This window comes from Musca domestica, unplaced genomic scaffold (assembly GCF_030504385.1).
Source record: "Musca domestica strain aabys unplaced genomic scaffold, Musca_domestica.polishedcontigs.V.1.1 18, whole genome shotgun sequence".
Taxonomy (NCBI): Eukaryota; Metazoa; Arthropoda; class Insecta; order Diptera; family Muscidae; genus Musca; species Musca domestica.
In genome coordinates, this window is record NW_026712238.1 from 6,117,541 (window position 1) to 6,128,831 (window position 11,291).

Sequence of the window (11,291 nt, forward strand, 5' to 3'; positions counted from 1 at the left end):
GGCCCACGGCTTCATATAGACCCCAATATAACGGCTATATTCGGTATTTAAAGATTTTAACTGCATTTTTAGCGGATGTTATTTTTTGAGAATTTCCAAATTTGTTTCAAATGGTGGAGGGTATTCGGCTAGACCGAACTTACTGCTTTTTTACTTGTTTTTTTCACGCTTAGGTGATGACATATGTAATTCCATTTCATGCCAGTACCAAGTATGAAACGTATGGTAGTTACATTTTAAAAGGGCGAATACATTTCGAAAATATCTACCCCCTATTGTTAAAGGTATCCTTTGGTTAATAAACCAGCTATATATTTCATCCTTTTTATTTCATCCTTCTTTATTAAAAAAAAAACAGACTCATAAATCGATTCAGAATGTGATTCTATTGATATGATCAAAAGGAACTATGGGTCTATCTCCTTTCCTTTAGTATGTTTCAGGATGGGGTATGGTTGAAATATTCGAATTTTCATTATTAGATGGAAAATATATATAGTAGCCCTTGTAGCCATTTCTCGGTAGCTATTATTCATAAAAATTTTATTTTTATACCCTTAGCAATATGGCTACGTAGGATATATGTCTCATCGAAATAATAATTTTAGACCCTAGGTCTCTTTGGACCAAATCCGTTTCAGAACATTTTGAGGCGATGTAGCGTTGTCCGTCCATCTGTCTGCTGGCTGGTGCGCACGATAACTCTCGGAGGGTCCAAACTATCCGATTTGGTCCAAACTTGGTACATCGTAATATTATCATCAAACTTAACTCGAGTTCGGAGATGGACAATATAGGTCCACTCTTTTTGGTATCTCCCCCACAAAAGTTCGAAATTTAAAAAAAAACAAGTAAGCAAAGGCTACAGTCGACCGGGGCCGACTGTTGAATACCCTACAACACTATAATAAACGATACAGTTTATATAGGCGAGATACTCGAAAGAATTCCACAAGATATTGTGACAAATAATAAAAGAAAACCATCAGGTTCCGGTCTCTAATTTTCGAATAATAGCAACTTAAGCTAATTTGCTCATTTCCAATTTATTGGTAGATGTTGCACGTAAATGGTCTTCCTAGATCTGGAACCAATATTTTCCAAAGACCCATAATCTCTCAGAAGTGGCAAAAGATTAACATTTATTATTGGTTTTTGACTGAAACGCATCTATGTGAGATACAGACATTTGACTATATTCTTCAACGAAATCAGCTTTACGGAAATAGTCAGAAGTGCGTCTTTCCTGTATTTGTGAATTCTCCAAAAAGTCACTGGAATGGACATTTTCGTATTTTGTCTACAAAAGTTGGCAAACTATTTCCCACATTGAATATTTTTGGATAGCCATCCAAAACTTCTTGGCTTTTGTAATGTCCGGTAACCCCCATTCAAATGTGCGTGAGGATCGGGCGATAATTACGACCTGCTGACAATTTTGCAGTTTTTTGGTCCATTTCAACCCCTAAATATATGGCGATCATCTCCAAAAAGAGTATGCTTCTATTCTGACCCTCATCTTATCTCCATGCAAAATTTCGTAAGGATCGGGCCATAAATGCGATCTGTATATGATATCCTAACTACTTAGTTTTGTTAGCTGTAGAAATATTACCAAATGTTTAATTCAGAATGAAAATATGCCAAAAATATGACAAAATTGAAAAAAATATGAGAAAATTTTACAAAATCAATATTTTCATCTTTAGAGAGATATTTTTATGCCATTTTTTAGGCGTTTTTTCTTTCCTACGAAGAGGCCATTCTGAATTAATGAGAACTGTCGAAATCAGTTCAGCCGTTCTCGACATATAAGAGATCTTTCAAGCATATCTTCTTTGATAGACATATATATCGCACATATTTTGCTATATATCCGTTTTGTTGGATGTTAACATCAATGTAAATATCAGAAGTAACCTTGTCATGGCTTTATGATTTCGCCGGAATTTAAAATATTCGCGGTTTAATGAAAAATTTTGAATTTTTTCAACACAAAAGATATGGTCTATTTTACCCGCTAAATATTATCCGATGACCACCCAAATTGGTAGGCTTCTTCCCCGTCCTAAACTCTAGCTACTTGCGAAATTCCGCGTCGATTGGTTTATAATTGCGACCTGTATAGCTACTTCAAAATCCGACATTTTTTCAGTATTTGGTCCATTTCGACCCCTAAACATTTGGCGATCATCTCCAAAAGAAATAGGCTTCTATTCTGACCTTAACCCCAACTTCATGCAAAATTTCGTGAGGATCGGGCCATAATTGCGACCTGTAGCGTGATTACAAATTAACATGGACAGACGGACAGACGGACGGACGGACATACATAGCTAGATCGACTCAGCTCGGCGAGCTAGGAAGATCCATATATACTTTCCTATATGGGAAACCAATATTTCGAGGTGTTACATAAATTCTGGCCCAATCAAACTTATAATACCCCCAACACATAGTGTTGTAGGGTATAAACATATTTTATTGTACAAAAAGAGAAAGGATAATCTGTCTTGCAAATCCTAATATTTGCATCAGAGCTAGATCAAGTGCGAAATGAACAATATCGGACTACTCCATAAAGTACCTCCCCCACAAAGGGTCAAAATTTGGAATAATTATAACTCTTATAAAAACTGGTGTGAGAGTCCGATTGTCTTCAAATCACATACATCGCGATATTTTTATTAATTCAAGGTCTTATGTACCTTCTCCACAAAGGGTCAAAATTCCATTTAGGCGTGGCACATCTCAATATTTCTATCAACACAATATCTGTTAAAAAGATGGTTGAGATCGACTCATTCCTTCTGGTACTTCCCTCACAAAGGGTAAAAATGTTGAATATCCATGAAGCTCATAAACCGTGAAAGCTCATAAATTATCGCTAAAATATTCTGGAGTGTTTATTAAAGGATTGGGCACGCAAACATTGGACATTTCATTCAATAAAATTTAAAAAAAATTAAAAATTATGGCAGTTTTTTATCTCACCCTGTATTTTTTTTATGAAAATTCTTTATTAGCTTAAATGTCAGGCGTTGAAATTGGACTATTGGACCTTTAGCTACATTACAAAAATCCCAAAATGACGATTACTTTTATTTAATTGTTAATCCAAACAGCTGCAAATTACTCACCTTCATATTGTCGTATATTTTTGCAATATATTGTTAAAAAAAAATACATACAAAAAATAGATTATAAATAACACGCTATAGAACAAAAAGGAACATTTGATTTATAATAGATTTGGGCTTCTTATCATGGAGGCAATTGAAGTGAGTTTTTTGGTATCGATTAAAAATTATATTATTAAAGTATTAGCAATGTTATTGTCGTCACATCTATATAAAAAAAATCAAAGTTCATCCTATCTATATGTATATATCTAATAGATTAAACGAAACAGCGGTATCGAAACATGCGACAGCACACGAATGTTGTTTTACAGTGTGCAGCAAATGACCAACGTTTTGAACAGTTTCAATGGGACGGCGATCGAATATTGGAGTAAATAGACAAATCGGTTTTTGTCTTTCAGTTATTTGTTCTGGCCACAAGACAAAATTCTTTTGAAGTTGGTGGTTTAAAGCTACAACATTTCCATCTGTAATTCAGAAAAAATAGTTGTAATTCATTTAAAATTTTAATTTAATTTTAAATTAAAATCAGAAATTAATTTTTTTTTATTATTTTGTTTTGATATGCAAATAATTTGTTTGAAATAAAAAAGGTTGACATCAGTAGTGGAATCCTCTAGGTCATTTCTTGGGTTACCGACAAAAGTCAGTAAAAATGCTTATAATTTCGGTAATTTGCGAAATTTATAGGCAAGTTAGTGACGAAATCAGAGTAGTCGCTAAGATCTACCGATAGTTAACGTCTTTAACTTCTTTTTGGGTTTCAAAGTTACCGATTTTTGTCGGCAGCTCAAAAAATGCATTGTGGTGTAGGGTATCTTATAGTCGGCCCGCCCGACTTTTGAGCTTTCCTTACTGGTTTTGGTTGGTAACTTGATGAAAAATTCAGAAATTATAAGCATTTTAATTTTACCGAGTTTTTTCGGTAACTCGAAAAATGACTTAGAAAATCGGACTACTGTAGTGGGATTCACTAAGTCATTTTTCATTTTTTATACCCTCCACCATACTATGGAGGGTATATTAACTTTGTCATTCCGTTTGTAACTCCTCGAAATACTCATGTCAGACCCAACAAAATATATATATTCTTGATCAGCGGAAAATTCTAAGTCGATTTAGCGATGTCCGTCTGTCTGTCCGTCTGTTGTAATCTTTCGAACTAATTGAGATACAAGGCTAAAATTTTGCACACAGGTTTATTTTTATAGTAGGCAGGTTAAGTTCGTAAATGGTATTTTGATGATTTTAGCGACATTATTCACCGGAATTGTTCCAAATTTGGTATTTGGAGTTCAAAATGGATACTACAGCCTAAGACCCCCATATTCTTTATTTTGGTGATTTTAGCGTCTTTATTCACCAAAGTTATTAAAATTTTACTAAAGTTTTTTCAGGATTTTATTTCCAAATTCGTTCCAAATGGTGGAGGGTATTCAAAGTTCGGCCCGGCCGAACTTACTGCTTTTTATCTTGTTTTTTTTTTTTTTTGGACAATTTCATCTCAATCGAATAATAAATGCGACCTGCATTCTGTTTACAAAAATACATGGAAGACGGACGGACATGCAAAATGTGATTCTATGCTGATCATCAAAAGGAACTATGGTCCTATCTCGTTTCCTTCTCCATGTTACAAATAAATGCCCAAATACATAATACCCTTACCACTATGTGGTGTGGGGTAAAAATACCGCTATGGGGACTATACGATGACGTGGTTCTGGATAAGTAATTTTTTGTCACAGGCTGTACTAAATTCCGAACTTCAAATACGAACTTTGACACAATTTAGGTGCATAATGTTGCCAAAATCCTGGAAATACGGAATATCTCTGGGTAGCGTTGTGTGGGTGCTATACTAAAACGTAGACCTATATGGACAATTTCTACGTTCGTGGACTGATATAGTCCATCTTCGAACTTGACATGCCTACACACAAAATACCGATCTGTGCAAAATTTTAGCTTCCTATCTTAATTCGTTTTTGCTCTGGCGTGATTACAACAGACAGGGCTAAATCGTCTTAGAATTTTTCGTTGATCCAGAATATATACTTTGTCGGGTCTAAAATTATTATTTCCATCAGACAATTCCATTGAAAATGTGGCTAAAATCATCAAAATACCGAATATCGGCGGTGTACCGCCGATACAATATCGTGGACCAAACAGCTTAAATTTTGCACAGATATGTCTTTTGTCTACAGGCAGGTTAAGTTCAAAGATGGGCTATCTTTGAACTTAACCTGTCTGCAGACAAAGGACAGATCTGTGCAGAATTTTAGCTTCCGATCTTAATTCGTTTTGACTGTGGCGTGATTAGAACAGACGGACAGGGCTGAATTGTCTTAGAATTTTCTATGTCGATTTAGCGATGTCCGTCCGTCTGTGGAAATCACTCTAGCTTCCGAAAGAAATGAAGTAGATTGATAAAATTTTACTCAAATTTATATTATGTCTGCAGGACCCCATTTGGTATAGCCCCCATATAACGGTACCTCCCCATATTCGGTATTTTGATGATTTTAGCGACAATATTCACCGGAATTGTTTCAAATTGGGTATTTGAAGTTCGTAATGGATACTACAGCCTAAGACAGAAAATTGTCTGTGCAGATTCACGTCTTCGTATAGCCGCCATATAACGTAACCTCCCGATATTCGGTATTTTGATGATATTAGCTACAGTATTGACTTTTTTTAAGTTTCGCATTTAAATATTGTAATGGCTTATGACAAAAGTTACCTATGCAGGTCCATGTAGTCGTATAGACCCTAATATAACAGATACATTGGATATTTTTAAGATTTCAACAGAATTTTTAAAGTATTTTATTTTTTTCGTACCAAATGGTGGAGGGTATTTAAGATTCGGACCGGCCGAACTTACAGCTTTTTTACTTGTTTCTTCTAAATAAAATGTGATCTAATTTATTTTTGGTAAAATATATTCCTTTTTTGGTGATGGATTTACCCCAAAAAATGTTTAACAGCTAGAGAAGGCCAGCATCTGAATTTGCCTCCCGTGTAAACTTAATCAATTGGCCTTGTTTTGGATCACAGACACATGCTAATGATGTGGCTAAAGTTCAGATAATCACACTTAAAACTATATGGCCTTAATGGAAATTCCCTGTGAATACATAAACGGAAATATTTTTCAAACTGCATGTTTGCCATTTGGCTATAAATGGGGTTTAAAAATAAACCTGCAAAATGTTTGCAAGCATTTACTGTGACATAATCCAGTTCAAAGCAATTTGGGTTTTTTATTTAAAATCTACATATTGATAAAAGAAAAATACTGATTTGTTTATATAGCAACTCGAATAAAATTAAAATGTTCCCTTATCGGTATAAAAAACTAGCAACAATGTCGACCATACCGAACATTTTAATACCCTTCATCACAAGAAAAATCTTAAAAATTGTTACGATGTTTTGCATAAAGCATGAGATCATGGTACACTAACATCAAGTTAAACTCATTTCAAACAGGCATTTCCAACTCTGCATTTTTGTAATTGATCTTGTTAAATTTAGCTTTATAGAAAAAGGATTGTTTTCTCCGTACATTTTGACAATGAAATTTTGTTAGAAGTATAATTTTGAAAAAAAAAATGCAAATATAGGATGGCATGACTTAGGTGAATGACAAACAAATGTGGGAATCAAGCTATTATCCGATTTATAATATAGAATAAATAAGCATAGACTTCTATGTTCTCCATGGATATTTTCTAACGTTACAAACGGAATAATGAAATGAATAGCCCAATTACAATTAAAGCATTAAAACTTTAATATGAGATACTGAGAATAGTGGAAGGTTAAAGTCCGCATAGTGTGGCATATTTTAATCTACCTGACTATAATATGAGTCTTGTGATAATTTTAAATAATATGTAGATATTTTTAAGTATATATACACAGGGTGAGATGAAAAAACTGCAACTAACTTCAAACTGTTGTTATTTCCAAGCCATTCATCCGACAGCTGTTAAAATTATTCCAGTGACAGCTCATTATATTGTTTACCAGCGTACAAAAGCATTCTCCAGAAAAAAGTTATTCGTGATGGAATTCAAACGTGTTAGTGTGATTTCTTTATATTTGGCTTTAAAACCACAAGTGGCTATCGTTAGAGCACTCCAGCATTTAAATGTGAATAAATCTTTTGTGTCTCGTACCATCGCTCGTTACCGTGATACTGGTAGCGAAGACCGCCGTCAAGGAAGTGGACGGAAGAAAACAGCAACATCAGGAAGTGGACAGAAGATAAAAAAAACTGCAACAAAGTCAAACGCCATATTTTTTACATTTTTTTAAATTTTATTGAATGAAAGCAAAAAATTTTGGGAATAGCATCAAATTTTAGAATAAGTTTAGATTTGTTCAAATTGGTCACCTTTGGCACGAATTATGCCTTCAAACGGCCAGTGAAACCGTCACACGCTGCCCGAATGTTGCTTTGCGGTATTTTGGCCCAATCCCGGCGAAGCGCTTGCTTGAGGTGATCGACACTTTGGTATTTTTTAGTGCAAGCCTTGCTTTCCAAAATTCTTCAGACACAATAGTCCAACGGATTGGTATCCGGAGATTTTGGTGGCCATTGTGTGCTGGAAATAAAGCGAGGAACCTCATTTTGTAACCATTCTTGGGCTGCGCGTGCAGAGTGTGATGGTCCTAAGTCCTGTTAGAATGTCCAAAATGTTTGCGTGCCCAAGGCTTTAATACACCCTCCAGAATATTTTCGCGATAATATTCGGCAGTTTTTCTGATGCCACGGTCGATGAATACGAGCGGAGAGCGACCATCGGCTGTTATGGCGGCCCACACCATCACTATGGCCGGCACTTGAGTTCTGGTGGCCAACCGAAGGTGCACATTTTCAGCTTACATCTTTGGCAAGTAAACACGATCATTTAGTTTGTTTACGAACTGCTGGACAACGAATGTTTTCTAATCGGAGAAAACAAAATTCGGCAGTTCCCCACTTTCGGCCAAGCGAAGAAACTCTTTAGCTCTTTTGAGTCTATTTTCTTTCCGTTGCGCTGTAAGTTCTTGCACTTTTTGGAATTTCAATGGCTTTACCCCGAGCTCATTTTTCAATATTTGCCGAATGGAATCAGCTCACGAACCATTTTTCGGCCACTGCGACGCGGGTTTCGATCAAGTCGCTTCTTTACTTTTCGAGCCATTTCTGCTCTGTTGCTGTTTTCTTCTGTCCATTTCCTTGACGTCAGGATACGCTACCAGTATCAAGGTAAGGAGCGATGGTACGAGACACAAAAGATTTATTCACATTTAAATGCTGGAGTTCTCTAACGATAGCCACTTGTGGCTTTCCAGCCAAATATATATCACGCTTGAATTCCATCACAAATAATTTTTTTTTCTGAAAAATCGAATATCGAAAGGTACCGTTATACGAAGACGTGGAACTGCATACGAATTTTTTAGGCATAGGTTTCAGTACCCAATACCAACTTCGAATTTGGAATTTGAAACAAATCGGGTGAATAATGTAGCTAAAATCATTAAAATATCGAATATCGGAAAATACCATTACAGGAGGGCTATAGGAAAACGTGGACCGACATGGCCCATTTACGAACTTAACCTCCCTACTGGCTAAAAAACACACGTGTGCAAAATTTTAGCCTTCTAGCTCAATTCGTTCGAAAGACAGACAGACAAACGGACATAGCTAGTGATTTACTCTCCCAATGATCATTCATGGTGACCTCTGCCGGGAGGGGCAAACATTTACATTTTTTGATCTATACCTTTATTTATAACCCTAGCATCGTTCGTTACCTGAAATTCGAGCATACGAAATTTCAAAGTTGATTAATGTCAACATTGTTAATTGAGCAATTTCTTTGTCTCTTTTTTTTTCTCTTTCTCTAGAACCTAATTAAAAATGGAGAGATTTTACAAACCCCGAATTGTTTCAAGTTGTCATCTTTGTAACTTATTTGGTTCCTTTTCATTTTATTTAGCAATGTTGAAATACGGTTATTCGGTTTATTATATAATAACTCTATAACGTTTTTTTATATATATGACGTTATATGTTAAAATAAAATTTTGCATTTGTTTTTGTATCTATTTTCGTGTATTATCACCTAATAGTATACACACACAATGTTCTAGCACCAAGTGTTCAAATCACTTGAACTTTAATTATAAGGTCCATACTTTCTTGGTGGTAGGTAACACTGACAATCACAATGTTTTTCATAATAATCTTTGCAAAATGTTGTTATTATTATTTGATAAGATTAATGATTTGTCCGATATATAAATCCTTTCTGTCAACAAAAGTCCATGGGTGGTGTGTGCGCGCAACATTATATGCCCCCATTGATAAGGGGATTGCTAACATTTCCAAGAATCGACTATTTACAAGCGGAATAACCCAATTATATTATATTTAGTCCAAAGATTCTATTATTTTGAAAATTGGTTTTTATCAAAACATAAACATTCGTTTTATGACGAACTTCAGTTGCGCTGCTATTTGCCCCCTCAAGGAAATCAGTTTACCGATAATTATAATCTGCTATAGGGAGGACTCTTCTTGAAAATCGAAACCAAGGAAATTGAAGATAGAAGAAATCATATGTTTATGATAATCTTAACAGAAATGAAATGTGTTTTAATTATATATCAATTCCTGTCATTTAGACATAGAATTTTTAACTTCTTCCAGGAGATATAGTACAATTTTATGACAAATTTTCAGAAAACATGGAAGAGGGGGGAAATGGCCTCAACTATTTTGGTTAGTTTGCGACGTAAATGGAAAATGGAACTTTCAAAAACTATAGAATTTTCCTTGTAATTATGTTTTGTGTTGCACAGTGCAATTAGAGGTCGAATAAGGAATCACGTACCACGCAAACTTGGTATTAGTCAATAATAATTTACGAACATAAAGTTCAGTTTACTCATTAAATTAGGGTCATGGTTAAATAAAGGAGGTAAAGTCACTTCAAATAGACATACCCATCTCTGCATTTTTTGTAATTGACCAGGTCAAATTTCACTGTGTACAGAATAAGTTCTCATCTCTGATTTTTGTATGTGAGAATGAATAATTTTGAAAAAAATGTAAACATATGACTTAACCTTCTTAATTCTACCATGGTTAGAGTGACTTTTTGTAAAAGTGACGTTTTTACATTTATTTCGAACTTCTGTAACGCACACATAGTACAATGAAGACAAGATAAGGCATAGCAATCACCTGAAAATTTAAATATTAAAATAATTTTGAACATTTTCAAATTCTGTTGACATTTAAACACATATTTAAAGCTTTTGGGGAGAATTTTAATCACCATGCTCCTAGATGTATATACAGGGTGAGATAAAAACAAATAAAAAAGCAGCAAGTTCGGCCGGAATACACTCCCACATTTGGGACAAATTAAGAAATTTTCAAAAAAAAATCCATTAAAAATTCTGTTAAAATCTTAAAAATACCGAATATCGAAAGGTATATGGGGGATATACGATATTGTGGACCTATATAGACAATTCTCTTCCAGGTGGTAAAGTAGTCACAAAGAACTCCTTGTGTAGAATTTCAAACAATACCATTGAAAAATGTGGCTAAAATCATCAATTTCGGGGGGTGCCGTTACATGGGGGTTATACGATATCGTGGACCTACATAGACGGCAAAACTGCAACAAAGTCAAACGCCATAATTTTGACATTTTTTTTTATTTTAATTTTATTGAATGAAAGCAAAAAATGTCGGAAATAGCATCAAATGCTAGAATAAGTTTAGATTTGTTCGAATTTGTCACCTTTGGCACGAATTATAGCCTTCAAACGGCCAATGAAACCGTCACACGCTAATATTTTAGAATGTTAATTAACATTTTAATCATTTAGAAGCAAGCACAGGAATTTATTTATAATTTAAAACCAAACTTGTTATCACTTTCTTTTCGCACAAAAAAAAATTGACTTCGACAGTGCTTTCGAACCGTGTGGTTTTGACTTTGAACATTAGAGGAGTGAATGATGACTCCTCTAATGTTGTCATATTACACTTAATAATGGTAGTTTTCGTAGTTAACCAAATCGAACAAAATCTTAAGATGCTAAAACAAAAACGGTCGATTT